Source organism: Meles meles, chromosome 12 (genome assembly GCF_922984935.1).
Source record: "Meles meles chromosome 12, mMelMel3.1 paternal haplotype, whole genome shotgun sequence".
In the NCBI taxonomy this organism is placed as follows: Eukaryota; Metazoa; Chordata; class Mammalia; order Carnivora; family Mustelidae; genus Meles; species Meles meles.
Window position 1 is genome coordinate 71,891,237 of NC_060077.1, and position 15,470 is coordinate 71,906,706.

Sequence of the window (15,470 nt, forward strand, 5' to 3'; positions counted from 1 at the left end):
TAAAGCCAGAAGGTGGCCTGAGGAACGGGTGGGGAGACCCAAGCACAAGTGGGATGGGAGTCCACCAGTGAAGGTGGGAGACCCGGAACACGGCACTGAGGCCACAGAAGCCAAGCCCTCAGAGCATAAACGTGGAGGAGGGAGGCTGGCCTGAATTAGAAGGTATTGGCATGAACTTATATTTCTTTAGGCATTAAAAAAAAAATACAAGCATATATTTATGTGTACAAGTACAGGTCTATACACAATCATTTCCTAGCTCTGTCCACGCGAAGAGCTTGAGGGCAAGGACACTCCAGGGGCAACCACTAACTTAATGCCCAGAAATTGGTTTCCAAGTACCTCTCCACGAGAAAGAATCGGGGCTCCTTAGGAGAAATGGATTCTGGGCTGGGGCAGAGAAATAAAAGACATCTGGAATGCTATGTCTGGATCAAAAATGAGCTCATGTCAAGAGGGCATAGAAGTCCACTTAAAGGGTGCCCACCAACCTGACCTGGGACAACTTAATCAAAATAAGTGACTGTCACATATTACAATTCATTGAACAAAACTCTTGAGCTCACATGGGTAAGTGAATGGCTATATATGGGGAAGAGAAGGCATTTCCTTATGATGGAAGCCAACAGAGAACAATGGTCACAATCACCCTGTGGCTACCACCGTATTAAAACCCAATCAAAGGATGCTTACATTAGATAAATAGGTGAGAAATAGAAATTTAGATCCTCCAAGTATCTCCCTACAAAATATTGCAAAGAGCTAAAAAAGCAACTTCACGGAGGAGGAACCTGGCAGACATGCTCAAAATGAGCCAAGTTGCCCCCAACTCCAACAGACCAGATCAGGCTGCACTAGTCTTCCCACAGGTGGCCACGATCATCACAGCAGCCAGCCAAAAACACACAACCCAAATGGAGAGCATTTCTAACAGTGCCGGGGCTAGAACCTTCAGAAGTGGCCGTATCAGGAAACTCTAGGAAAGACCAAGGCATTATTGCAGACCAAAGGAAAGTAGAGCCAGGCCAGGCAGGTGGCATCCTGGACTGGAGCCCTTCCTACCCCGGACAGCTCACGTACAGCTAAGCGCAATTCAAGAAAATGCAAACCCCTTCAATGATTCTTGCAACTCTCTTAAGTTGGAAACGGTTTCAAGATGTTTAAAATAGACCATTTTTGCTGTTCACACTTCCACCTCCTTTCTGCCTGGAACGCAGGTCATGCTGACACGGGGATGAGGTCGCAAGGTAAGGCTGGCAGGACAGCCAAATAGGGGCTGCAGCTCGGTCCCATCATCCTGGACGGCCCCCCTCAACCATCCTCCTTCTGTGGACGGAAAGCAGCCCCTTGATGGTGTCCGGGCCCTACAGTGGAGCTTCCGGTCACACACGATCATAACATTACGATGTAGGTAGAATCCTGCATTCCGGGTTGCCATTACTAACAGAGAAACCCACCAAAACAGGAGCACAAAGTGCAAAGCAGTGGTAGGTTTTGGGAAGCGACGGCCGCTAAAAAAGAGAAAAAAAAAAAAAAAAGGAAAGAAAAGAAAAGCGTCTGGCCAGAAACAGGAGCAGGTCCGTCTCCACTGAGACTCTGGGGTCTCCCCACAGCAGGGGACGAGGAGGAACAGGGCTGGTGACAGGCCTCCGGTAGACCGCTCCTTAAAAGGGACAGAAGTGTTCGGCGGCATCTTCCCAGAGCAGCAGCACCTGCTCAGGACACAAGAGCCGTTAGACGCGCTCGCGGCTGTGTTCCCACTGCAGCGCCACTTAGAGCACGGTCTCCAGGGGAAAGATTCTCAATGCCAGCGGATACGGATTCAAGGTCTGTGTGTCCTCCCGCTTCCTGTTGAAAGCCTAACCCCCAGAGTGACAGCATTAGCACTCAGGGCCTTCGGGAAGTGAGTAGGTCAGGAGGGGGAAGCCCTCAGGAATGGGATCATGTCCTCATAAAAAGGACCCTGATGGGTCATATGGGTGGCTCTGTCGGTTCAGAGGCTGACTCTGGATTTTAGCTCGGGTCGTGATCCCGGGGATCCTGGGATCAAGCCCTGTGCTCAGCAGGGAGTCTGCTTGAGATTCCCACCCCACTTTCCTCTGCCCCTCCTCCTCTGCATGATCCAAGATAAATCTTTTAAAAAAATAAATAAAAGAGAGAGACACTTGGGTGGCTCAGTCAGTTAAGCCATTTCCTTTGGCTCAGGTCATGATCCCAGGGTCGTGAGATCGAGTCCAGCGTCGGGTTCCTTGCTCAGTGGAGAGCCTGATTCTCTCTGCCTCTGCCTGCCACTCTGCCTGCTTGTGCACGCACGCTTTCTGACAAATAAAAATCTTGAAAAATAAAGAGAGACACCCTGGAGAGTTCTCTGGCCCTCTCTACTGTTTGAGGAAACAAAGAGAAGACCACCAACTACAACCTCAGCAGAACCCTACCACGGTGACACCCTGACCCTGGACTTCCAGCCTCCGGAACCGTGAGAAAGGAGTGTGCTGCGCATAAGCCCCCTCGTCTGCGGCACCTTGCGACGGGAGCCCAGACAGAGGAAGACACTGCAGGACTTTCAGAGTTCAACCAGTCAGTAACCTGGGGGCTGCCCAGAAACCCCACTTTCATTCCTGGGTCTACACTTTGTTTCTTAGGCAACTTTTCTAATCACGATGCATTTGTATTGTAACCCCTCACAGAGGGCCAGGACTCCCTCCCCACTCTTCCAAGTTTCTTTCGCACCATTACGTTCATCCTTACTCTGAACAGTACCATGAGGTAAATCCAGTTGTTTGTATTTAACATGAGAGAAAACCGCTGAAGATACTCAGCCACTCGCCCAAGTCCTCACAGCAAGGAAACAGCATCAGTGGGACGAGAATTCTGAGCCCTGGCCCCCAGTCCTGCAGGCTTGTGCCTCAACCACCTGAACATCCTTCCCAGCATTGTCAATGTTTAACCTTTCCGTCCCTGCTTTAAGATTAGTGTATTATACATGGCTGGAACACAAGATCAGAAAACAGTGAACAGGAGGAAATACATGTTTTACCTGACCTAGAAGAACGGGCAGGAAATTCAGCATTCCATCTTTCTCTACTTGCTTGCATTTGTTTCTGTTTCTACAGTGAAGAGGTGTAAAATATGGTCGTCCGTAACATCCCCTCAGTATTCTCCAGGCCCTTCAAAAGTTCTGAGATGGGACACCTGAGTGGCTCAGTGGGTTGAGCCTCTGCCTTCAGCTCCCAGGATCGAGCCCCACATCAGGCTCTCTGCTCAGCGGGGAGCCTGCTTCCCCCCACCCCACCTCTGCCTGCCTCTGCCTACTTGTGATCTGTCAAATCAAAAAAATCTTAAAAAGTTCTGAGATAACCAGACTCTCACCTGTTCCAGACCAGCAAGTACCAAATACCTATGACATAACACCCGCTGGGCCCTTAGCATGGTCTCTGCCCTCATCAAGGAGCTGAAGAGACAAGGCAAGCATGTAGAGCGTTAAGCCATTACCTGCGACATTAGTAACAGTACAGACCATGACCGACGCAAAGGCATAAGGGGAGAAGAACAAATGCCGAGACCAAGTAATGTGTGGACAGGACCTACAGTAACTGCTTCAGAGTATGAAAACGGATTTCCCTAGGCTGAGGTAGTCAGGGAGGGTTTACAGAAAAAGCTAACACTTAGCCTTAACGAACTGAAGAGAAAGAAAATATCCTAGGTAGAAGCAGCATGGGCACAGAAAAACTCAAGGCAGGAGAGGAGTGGACATTCCGCCAGTGGGGGAAGAATCGGTCACATGAGGCCATCAGCTGATAATCAAACAGAGCAGTCCTGCTGCTTCGGCCAGAAGAGAGCTTCAAGCTGGTGTCCACAAAAGGAGTCCTTCTCTCTCATGTGACAAGAAGCCGAGAACGCTCCTGAGTTCTAGAGTTTCAGCCTAAGACACATGGCGCACAGGAGGGCATCCCGTCAAGAACTTAGGAGGGTGCAGATGGTCCTGAATGGGGGACGAACCACCACACATGGTCACCACCTAGTGACTGTGGAGCCACGCACGGTCCCATCTAGCTCACCCTGAAAACAAACCTGGGGGGAAGGCACACAGCCAGCAGGGCCCCTCCTCTGATAACTAAGCCCAAAACCAGCTTTGGAAATGCAGCAATAGGTCTTCTTCCCTATGTTTACCAAAAAAATACTCTTGTGTCCATGAAGGGATCTAGCCAGAGTGACTAGTCTGTATATTTAAAGAAAAAAAAATTAGTGGAGACCTTCGTTCTAATGACTACTGGGGACTATGTTCACCAAAGTGTAACTGTGCAAGGGCATTCCCCAACACGTGAGCATGAATGAGACCCTCCAGACCATTTTATCTGATAGGATGACCCAGAAGAGAAAGCACACCCACGCCCAGGTCTAGGGAATCAGAATTCCCAATAGGTTCCTGGTCCAGTGAGTCCTATGGTGGTGAGCTCTGGCCAGGCTCAACCAAGACTCTCCTACTCAGTGACAGGGTGTAACTCCCTCATTCTAATATTAAACATCTAAAATGCTGAGGGGAGCCTCTCCATACCCAGTCTATCCGCAAGCCCTGTTGATTCATCTTCCACATACCCCATCTTTGCTTCTTGCTGGACTCCCTCTTCGGATCCCTCCCTCTGACCCAACCAGCTCGGCCTCTGGCTGGTTAATGGCAAGTCTCCTGACTGGCTTTCCTGCTCCTTCCCTGTCCCCTTCCAATTTCTTCTCATGGTAGTAGCCACATCACTCCCAGAAAGTACTCAATGGCATTGTCACTCCTCTGCTTGAAACCATCCAGCTGCTTCTCTTTGCTTCTGGAAGAAAACCCAAACCTGTGACAGGCTTCTAGGACCTCTTTCCATCAGCCCACACTCGTTCTGGGCCGCGTCTAGGTAGAGCAAGTCCCTGGACATCTGCGAGTCAGCCCGAACAGACCAACAGATGGGAAACTGGGAAAGTAAGTGCCCTATCAGAAGCAGTGACATGTAACTTAACTCCTTCAGCTACAAACAGGCCACTGCATATCCAGGAAAACATACACCCACGGCAGCAAAACCACAGGAGATGGGGCTCCCCCACCTCCACCATCCCAGAGTCCCCAGGAAGGGGCCACAGCAGGGTGCCGTGGGCTGGAGCCCCGCCCGCAGCCTGGAGCTGCCCACTTCCCAGAGTGAGTCTGAGCTCATCACTTCACAATTCAGAGTTTCAGCTTCTTTACCTTCCCTACCTCAGAGGGCACTAGCGAACCAAAAAGAAAAAAAGACAACTAGGAGGATACACACACAGCACGGAGGAGAGATGGCTGTTAACAATAAAGAACTGGTATTTTCTGAAGGGGAAAAGCCAAAGCCAACCCCCTGTGGATTCCTTCAAGGTCACCTCTCCCCCCCGCCCACGTGTCTGGAATTAGGGGATTGTGGCAGGAGAGTAATACACCCTGAGAGATTGATGCACATGTGTTAAGTGGAAAAAGTCTTGTTTTTCTTGCATTTGGTTATACAAATGCCTCACAGGGTGCTAAGGAATGCCCTGATAGACATGTCACAACTTCAGAAAGCATCAGACATCAGGTCCTGTTCCTAGAAGAACACAGCCCGTGGCAGGACTCCCATCAAGTGACAGGCAGAGGGATGGCAGGGTACGAGGGCAGGGGTTAACAGAGGGCAGCCAGCCACAAGAGGACATCAGCCCTTCTTGGATCTGTCGCAGTTAGATGTTTGATCTAGAGCTAAGTTCAGCTTCCAGGGCATTACAGGGAGTGGACATCTTGGGGGAGGAAAAAAAAAAAAAAAAAAAGCCAGACCAGGTCCCAACCAGCTCTCAGGGGATCGGATCCCACGTCACTGCAGCAGCCTTTCTTCTAGGGCTGACCCAAGTAACGTTCTGTGCAAGTGGGTCCAGACCAGCAGCAGAGCCCCATCCTGCCTCCCTACCTCTGTACTTTCCGTCTCCTCTATCTGAACCGCCCCTCCTCCCCCATTCCTTTTCTGCCTGCATTCGATCTTGCAACCTATACATACCTTCATCCTAAAGGATCTTAAACTCAGCTGAGGTAGAAACATTTTTCTAAGAGAAACCATAAATCAATTTAAGCATACTTTTATAAAGAAGTATAATCTCAAAAATTCTTCCTTACTTCCCTTACCATTTGAAGTTATTCCTTTTCATCTTATTTTTTCCTTCCTGGTAGTCCTTTCTAGCCACTTTTCAGGTGGGTAAGCGGTTTAGGTCGTAGGGGTCAAATTCCCCTGCAGCATCCTTGCTGGACCATGCCCAGCCTGCTCCAGCACCTGCAGAGCTCATTTTGGCACAAGACAGTCCAGCTTGGGGCAGGAAGTGTCACTGGAAGACCCTCACCAGCCATGAGCTCCTGTACACCAAGCTAAAGATGCCCCCCTGAACATATGCCCACTGTTGACCACTCTGACCTTTGGAAGAACTCAGAAGAGACACACAGCCCTGCAGTACTTTGGGATTATGGTTCCTTTTCTTTGACTTGTAAGTCCCGTGTCCCCCAGCTGTTCCTTGGATGCTACAGTTTTCAGGCATCTACCTCTGGATGAGCTCCATGTACTGAGATCCCTCAAAGTAGGTCATCAATATCAGAACATAGTTGAACAAAATCAGGGGTGCCTGGGTGGCTCAGTGGGTTAAAACCTCTGCCTTCGACTCAAGTCATGGTCTCAGGGGTCCTGGGATCGAGCCTTGCATCGGGCTCTCTGCTCAGCAGGGAGCCTGCTTCCTCCACTCTCTCTCTCCCTCTGCCTGCCTCTCTACTTGTGATCTCTATCATATAAATCTTAAAAAAAAAAACATAGTTGAACAAAATCATATTGGGGGGGTGTTAATCCTAAAATCAATAATATAGTAAAAGTCATGGAGTACCAAAATTACCTCTGAAAATCCCTTATGCTGCTCCCATCACAGATGCTCTCACTCCCACAGGCTCCAAACTGCCTAAGCAAACAGATTCCCCCTCCCACCGCACCCTCACCATGGGGCACAGCCTCACTAAGCACGGCAGCTAACACCCTAAGATGTTTTGCTGGGGTTCTGTGGTTGTCTCCTAGAGACTGTGCTCTCACCAGCACAGCCAGCTGCGTTCCCCACCTTTCAGTGCATCCGTCCAGGAGCCAAGCTCACCCCAGCTGAGGAACAGCACCGTTGCTCATGCTCTTCAAAGAGCATCGCTCCTCTTTGGGTCAAGTTCAACCTCCACCCCCTCCAGCCGTGCCTCAGTCCAGGTCGACACTTCACAACGACCAAAGAGCTGCCACTGGGCAGAATTCACCTAAGAACTTTGCAAAACTTCCATTTTGAAGTCAGTTTTGCAAAGCATGGTCTGGATACAATAGAGGTCACAAGAAGGTTCATGTGATAGCAATCTCAATATAGTACAAAAAATCAATAGCATTACCCTTTACTAAAGACTGCAGTCATTTTTATACCTGTAAGACAACTGTATGATTATTGTCATTTATCATCCCAAGTGAAAGTTAATGGCACAGGTTTCCTGCCTGTGTATTTTCCTGGTTGTATCTGAAGGCACCGGAAGTCATGTTAGCACAGCACCAGACAAACCATCTGTAACACTTATTTAGGATATAAAGTGAGGGGCGGCTGGGTGGCTCAGTGGGCTAAAGCCTCTGCCTTTGGCTCAGGTCATGATCCCAGGGTCCTCCATCGGGCTCTCTGCTCAGCAGGGAGCCTGCTTCCTCCTCTCTCTTTGCCTGCCTCTCTGTCTACTTGTGATCTGTCAAATAAATAAAATCTTTAAAAAAAAAAAGGATCTAAAGTGATACTTTAAGGCAAATTATGAACACTGATTTTCACAGAAAAACTTCTTAGGACCCCCTGTTTAAAACAAAGTTGAAAGAGTAAAACTAAATTACATAAATCAAGATAATCCTAATTTTATGGAAACAAAGCTATCTTCAAAAAAAAAAAAAAAAGTTGGTACTAATTCAGCTTTATCCTCTAGAATAAGCTTCAACATGTCTGCCTTCGGCTCCAGTCATGATCCTAGCATCCTGGGATGGAGTCCTGCATTGGGCTCCCCACTCAGCGGGAAGCCTGCTCTTCTCCCTCTCCTAGTCCCCCCTCACCCGCGCTTGTATTCCCTCTTGCTGTGTCTCTGCCAAATAAAATCTTAAAATAAATAAAAAATAAAAGAATAAGCTTCAACAAAGGACTGCACAGTAAGATTAGAGTCCCCGCTCAGTGCACTGGGGGTTGCCCTGCAAAGACTCAGGCAGATGATTTTCCATACTTTGGGGGCATTACTGTATTCACTAGAGGAATTTATTTTTTCTGGAGGAACTTTTTAAAAGGGTATAGTAGTCAATTCCCATAGCCACTTACAGTCACTGTTTAGAGTTTTATATGCTCCCATCTTTGACAGGAAGCTTTCATAACCTTATCTGACATCGGTCTTAAAGGGCAATGCAAACAAAATTCAGCCCCATCCCACCCTATCCACCAAAGCTGTCAACCCTACATCCCACTCCGAGTCTTGGAACCTGGGGCTGGAGAAAAGAGCCATTTTCTGGACGAGAAAAGGCAGGGCTCCCTTTCTAGTGAGCTCTTGTGAACAGTTCAGAGGAAGAAACCGCTCTGGAGGCCGGAAGCTCCCAGGCGATGGGATTCTGATCTTCATCCCCACGCATGAACGTGTCGTTCTAGACGGGGCACCAACCCTCCTCAACCCTCCGAGGCAGGATAGAAGGGCACACTGAGGGACCGACAAGGAGCAAGAGGTGAGACTTCCTCTCAAACCACCATCTTCGGGGCAGTCACGAAAGCCAAGAAACCTCAACTTCCCACTGAGCAGGAACCACACTCCACCACAGCTGTGGGCTCGGTAAAATGCCTCCTTGATATACTATTCTCAGACGCCCGAGTTCAGTTGTTAACTCCTTATTAAGGAGGACTAGCTTTGACGCACCTGTTATGCTCTTCCCTATGCTGGATTAAGAGTCTTAAATACTTGCATCTGCTACACAGCTGTCTAGCCCACTGAGACGAGACTGGAGACATCGCAGGTGTGGGCCAGGGCAGTTCCAGCACGGTGAGCTGAAAACGGACATCTCTGCAGAACGTTTCAGACGCACCATGGAGTTCACAGCCCGACCAGGCACAAAAGAGAATCAAGGCCACTGTCCACCTGCATAACACTGGTCAGGCAGGACTGAAAACCACCAGCTTCCCCGGTTCAGCGTCACAAGCTAGCTCAAATACTAGCCACTGTTTACCACCGTCAATTAGTATGTGAAAAATTACCACTTCTGAAGATGTCTACTTGCACAGTAATTTAATAGGAAAGATACTTGCGATGTATAAGCCTCGCTCAGCAAGGATGTGCTACCATGGAGCCCCTGGCAAAGCCCACGCAGCTAAGGCAGAGTTCAAAGTCCAGCACCGAGGGGACTGAGTGAGATCAAGTGGAAGACACTTCCGGCCGGACTAGCTGGTGGGCTAGTGCTCAGCTACAGCACCGTGGACATGGGCTACGCTCCAGGGCTGCCAGGGTGCTCACCACCCTGGACGCAGTGGTCTCCGGCCAGCATTTTAGCAGTTTCTGATTTGAGACGGCTCACACTGCACCCCAAGCATGTGCCCCACTCAGTAAGAGCGCGCTCCCCAGCTGCAAGCTGCGTAACCCCAACGGCCTGCGGAGCGGGGTTCTGTTCCAGGCTGCCAGTCAGATGCCAGGGCTGTGAATGATAGGGGACCCCTGGAGCCTTTATTAAGGATGGATTAAGGTTAAGGAATGGGAGGCGAGGAAGTAGAGGGAGACGCAGGAGGAAAGCCTTAAAACACTCCAGTAGAGGAGAAGGATGAAATCCAAGAAGAAAACAGTTACCATGGGACTATTTATAATAGGTGTTAAGACCCACATCCCAGCACTGTTTTTAGGGTTTCTTAGCAGGTTAGATGTGGAAGCAGCATCAGAATCCAAGGCAGGGGCTGCTAGTCGGAAAACCCGATTACGAACTCAAAAGAAGCAAGTACGGTAGACGGCCAGAATCTAGCTCGAAAGGAGTCCAAGCACCGGACTGATCTCCCAAGTTCTGTCCTCTAGGCTGAGATGCAGCAGCTCTGTTTTCACTGGCTCTCCGGGTCTCTCTGGTACACTCCAAGTGAGAAAACTCCTCTTAAGTAGCTGTGACAGCCGCAGCCTCTTCGGAAGGAAGCACGGTGTTCCCGGGGACCACCATCCCTTGAAAGCTCTTTAGGCATAGAAGGCCAAAGCCCCCTGGGCCAGGCACCTGCCCCAAACAGCCACTCGAGGGGCCCCTTTACAGGAAAGCTTCCGAGCTCCTGTTGTTAGCGATAGAGCCAACAGCCAATCTGCGGCAGACGTCACCACCAATCTAAACTGGGATTGAAGATTCAGAAAGGGGTACTTAACCCAAGCCAGAGGGGAGAAGACAGGAGAAAAACCGAGCCAAGAGTAATGGAGTCCTGTTGATGGCATCAGTGTGGCAGGAAAGGCAGGGCTGCCCCCACAGACAGGATAACCTGGTCCTAAAGCCTCAAAGATCATGGCCATCGTTCTGGCCCCCGAATCCTACACTGGCATGTTAGACTAGGACACCCAGACCAGCTAAGTCCAGCTTTAAAAAGAGCATCCTTAGGACAGAGGCAACATCTTGAAGTACCTGCAAACAGGCAAATATGCCAAGTGCCAGCGAGGGCTAAGACAGGTATAGGCACCCCATTAGCAGGTCAGGATGGGGTGCTCTTCTCTGTACAATCTGGGACAAGCCCCACCATCATAAGCTACAGAACAGTTAGGTCTGGCCCTTTAGGGTTGCAAGGATAGGTGATCTTCAAAACTAAGACCTCCGGGCTGCTTTTGTTCCCTCCCCACACCTGAAAAAGACGCCGCAGAGACACAGCCCTAGTGCCTGAACAAGGCGAGGCTTTGCGGGTTTAGGACCCACTTCAAGGCTGGTTGCCCCCTTCAGACGAACAGGAGCCAGAGAATCAGCACCAAAAGTATGCTGTAAGTCCTCCCACACCCACCCCTACATTGCCCTGAACTGCAGCTTTCCAGAAGACAAGACCTTCTCCTGGCAACTCCTATGACCGTTGATGTGTTCACTGTCTCAGTAGCAAGTCTCTGAGGGTTGTTCTAGCTTCTTACCCATGTCTCAGGTGACTAAAGCCTAGAGGTGACCAGTCTCCGGAGGTCACACAGCTGGCAAACAGGGAACCAGGGCTCAAACCCAGGTCTAGCCAGTCCAACCTCTATGGTCCTGTTCCTTTTACTGCCCCCAATCTGACCGTGGTATAATACACAGGAAATTTACCACCTTCACCCTTTAATGTACAGTTGGGTAACATTAAGTGCATTCACACTGCCATAGAGCCATAACCACCGTGCAGCTCCAGAACTTCCCATCTTGTAAAACTCAACCTCTGTACCAATAAAACCACCCACCTGGACTCTCCCCGCTCCCTCCTGCAACCGCCATTCTCCGTGGTCTCTGAATTCACCTCATCCAGGTACCGCTCACATAAGTGGACTCCTGAAGTCCATTGGTCATGCCCTTGAGGTTCATCTGTGATACAGCATGCATCAGAACCTCCTTAAGGCTTAAAACGACTTAATTGTCTGGATATATCACAGTCCCTCATCCATTCATCCAGGATGGACACTGGCTTGCTCTTATCTTTTGACCATTATGAATAAAGCTAACCCCCTTCCTTTCTAATATCAAGTGTCCAACATCCTGCCTGATGCTAAGCAGGAGGAAAGATGCTACAAAGAGCATTTGGGGAAATTAGATGGAATTGGCTTTCCACTGGATTTTCAATCAATAGATAATGCTAGTACACTTGTCCTAACAATGAGGCAATTATGCCCATATATGGGTCATATTAACATACATATATTTAAAAGGGACTATAAGTCAGTATAACTACAAAATCCAATGAGACTTTAGGGGTTTTTTGGTTGTTGTTTTTAAGTAGGCCTCCACACCCAGCACAGAGTCCAACACAGGACTTGAACTCACAATCATGAGATCAAGGCTGTAGCCGAGACCAAGAGTCAGACACTCAACTGACTGAGCCACCCAGGCACCCCGAGCCTTTAAATTTTTTAAGATTTATTTGAGAGACAGATCACAAGTAGGCAGAGAGGCAGACAGAGAGAGAGGGGGAAGCAGGCTCCCTGCTGATCAGAGAGCCCGATGCAAGGCTCGATCCCAGGACCCTGAGATCATGACCTGAGCTAAAGGCAGAGGCTTTAACCCACTGAGCCACCCACGCGCCCCCCCGAGCCTTTAAATTTTTAACCAAGCAGACCAGATGCAGAATGGAATGGCTCCATTCAAAGGAGTTTTTTCCTGACAGCCACGGAAGCTCTCTGCTGACCCACCGAGATTAGTCCAAGTCCAACGCTAATCCCAGAGGACGACAGCAAGGAGGCAGCCACATAAAACAGACGTCAGTACCTTCAAGTCACTTAGTCTGTAATAGAAGTGCAGCTCAGCGAACACCTTCCTTACTCAACCATACTAGTTCTTTGAGGAACTCTTGGATATCTCCAGAACGGCCTACCTCCCAGGCGTCGGGAGATCACCACCATACAAGGGGAAACTTTGAACACATCGGATCTGAAGCCAGTTTCAGGAAAGGCGTTGAGGAGCTCCAGCTTCCTGGTGCCTCAGCAGAGAGACCACACCCGGCAGCAAAAAGCACTCGTTTGCCTAGATCAACTGTGACCTGCTGCCAGGTACTATCACATGGTAAAGGCATTCTCCTCACTCTGGTGTGCAGTTTGTATGTGACACAGTCACACACGTGTATACACACACAAAACGACCAAAGAACAAGCAGCTCGACAGCAAAGAAACTCGTTCCTGGCTAAGGAAACATTCATTTTCCTCATTTTATAAACAAACATTAGCCCTCATTAGCAAGTATAGGCAAATTGAAAATTATTAAATCTGAAGAGACAAAGCAATTTATCTCCTTTTAACATACTAATACCTTCAAGCCTATTCAGACAAACGAACCACTAGACTGGGAGAATCCAAGGTCAAAAGACACCTTTGCAGGGATGGGCTGTGACTATATCCCAGCAGGTAGAAGGTACCCTGAACACTCGCTGGCTTAGTGATCAATCCAAAGGGATCAGTCTTCAGATGAAGACGGAGGACCACCTGTGTGAGGGAAGACTCCAGAAACCAACTCAGTCGGATTTTTCTTTCCTGACTCAGCAAGTCTCCTGTAAGCCACTGGTTTTGTCTGAGCTCACACGAAGGATGGAGATCAGGATTTGTCCCCAATCCCCATCAGGACTCACGGGCATCTGCTGGAGACTGTTAATCAAGTTGAATTGGGAATAAACAGGAGATTAGGCTTTTAATGTAAGTGACAACCTTAGGAAAGGCAAAAAAAAAAAAAAAAACTGTGATCATAATTGTTAGGATATTATAGGCTATGATATAGGATATCATAATAGGCTATTCAAAACCAAGGCAGTTATAGGAGCTTTCCATGTCCACAAACGTTACTTTGCTGTTATTCCACATTCACACCTTGTGCTGAGCCTTCAGGCACAGTAATAAAGAAGACAAACAACGTTTAATTATCTCCTGACAGGGGCTCCACATTCGTAGGTTGAGGCAAGTGCCAGAGGAAACAGATGGGCCTTCCACCGGGTACCCAAAGCCAGAAGCCAAAAGCCAATAATGACAGGAGAAAATGTTACAGTAAAGCTGGCTCCTTACTGGAAAAAAGGCCTTTCCTCGAAGTGCCATGGCCTGGAAACAGGAGGGCAGTATAGGAGGCTTTAAACCGATCCAACAGCATTCACAGAGTTTCCACAGTACGCAAGAACTGTAACTTGGGAACGAAGGGATGGGCGAAGATCCAGCCTACACCTTGAATGAGAGGAACCGTGCAGATATGCACTCAACCATCAACTACACACGCGTAAGACACCCAGGATTAGCTATGTCAGAGGTTCATAAAATCTGGCTTGGACAACATCCCATTTTCAGCAGAAACAGTCGGAGAGGTCATGGTGAAGCAGAGCAACAGAGACCTGTGAACTCACCCTGCGATCTAGCAGTCTGCTGACAGCCCCACCGTTCCCCAGGCCGCCACCATTCTGGTTTCCCCCCACTCGGTTTCATTACATACATTCGTCCTCCGGCAACATGGTCCGTTTTGCGAATCAAACTCCTAGCTGGTGGTAGCATTCTGTCTGCATTCTCTAAAGCACTCAACACGACTAGTGGCACCTAAACTGGAGATAATATAAGCATGCATCCTGTCATCGGCAAGACTGTACTAGGGTCCAGTGGCCAGTTAACAAGAGATACCTAGAGTCCCCAGTGAATGGCCAAGGCACACAAATAAGTCGCCGAATATAGTACATTTTACCAGTTCAAGGATCTTTACCTTGTCATCTTCCCCAAAGATGACAGTTCCAAGGTCAGAATGCAAATGGAACTGGAATTCTGCCCAGTAGGTTTACCTGTAGAGGCTGGTCTCTAAGCCGGGGGACCGGAATTTGGTGCAGAGAACACTGTAAGGGAAGTGTTTGAATTCCATGCAGAAAGCATCCGATGTTTCTGTTCACTTAGGATTTCACCTCACCACGCATTTTGGCAAAAGCTCCCCGGGGAAAAATCATTAACTTTCCCTGATGAGCCTCTTCATTCCTTCCCTAAACTTCAGCCAAGGAGAGAAAAGCCTCCAGGGTCCACATCGGTATCAGAGTCGCTCAAACCAGGGCAGGAACTTATGAGCCAGTGAGTAAATGTTAAGAAGAGCATTATGAGCTATTAACTTGGAACTCAGATGTAAAGTCTTCATCATTCCCACAGCAAATCGGCAAGACAGCACCGGCACTCACCCACTCCAGGATCCAGACAACGGGAGGACCTCCCTCCTGCCCCACCTAAAACGCCCCTGCTTGCAGGAGGCTGCTGAACCGCTTGGACAAAGCCCCAGAGAAGCCCCTACAGTTACAGTCCTGGTTATCCCTCTGGGAGGCACCCTCCTCAGATGCCGAAGAGAAACCTTGTCTAAGAGGCCCCGGACTAAATGAGCAGATGGAAAAGGGCTTCCCAGAGGACCGTGCCTGCTCTCCGTTCATTCGTAGAACAAGAGGCTCACTAGATACCAAGTGTGGCAAGACAAATAATGTTCTTGCTGTGCTGCTGGGGGAGAGGGGGACGGAGCCAGGCGAAGTGTCTGGAAAGGAGTCAAAATTGGCTACATTTCCAGTCCCCCAGGTTTACACTGCTTGAGTGTCTTACATCTTCTATGTTTGGATCTTCAAGAGGTGAACTGTTTTGGGGGGCCACGGAGAACTAAGGAAAGCCAAAGACCATTTTGCCTGCATTTGGGACAGTGTGAAGAGGCACCAGGATGCCCGTGGGGTAGAGGGTTGTGGCGGCAAAAGGACGAAAAGCACTAAGTTCCTAAAGAAAGGAACTCTA

The 15,470-nt window shown here is 49.0% G+C and overlaps 1 protein-coding gene across 2 annotated transcripts in view; it reads right to left on the reverse strand.

Annotated features, from left to right (window-relative positions):
* Positions 1 to 15,470, reverse strand: part of MYO5B (myosin VB) — a 339,470-nt gene that overhangs the window by 314,924 nt on the left and 9,076 nt on the right. The window lies entirely within an intron of this gene.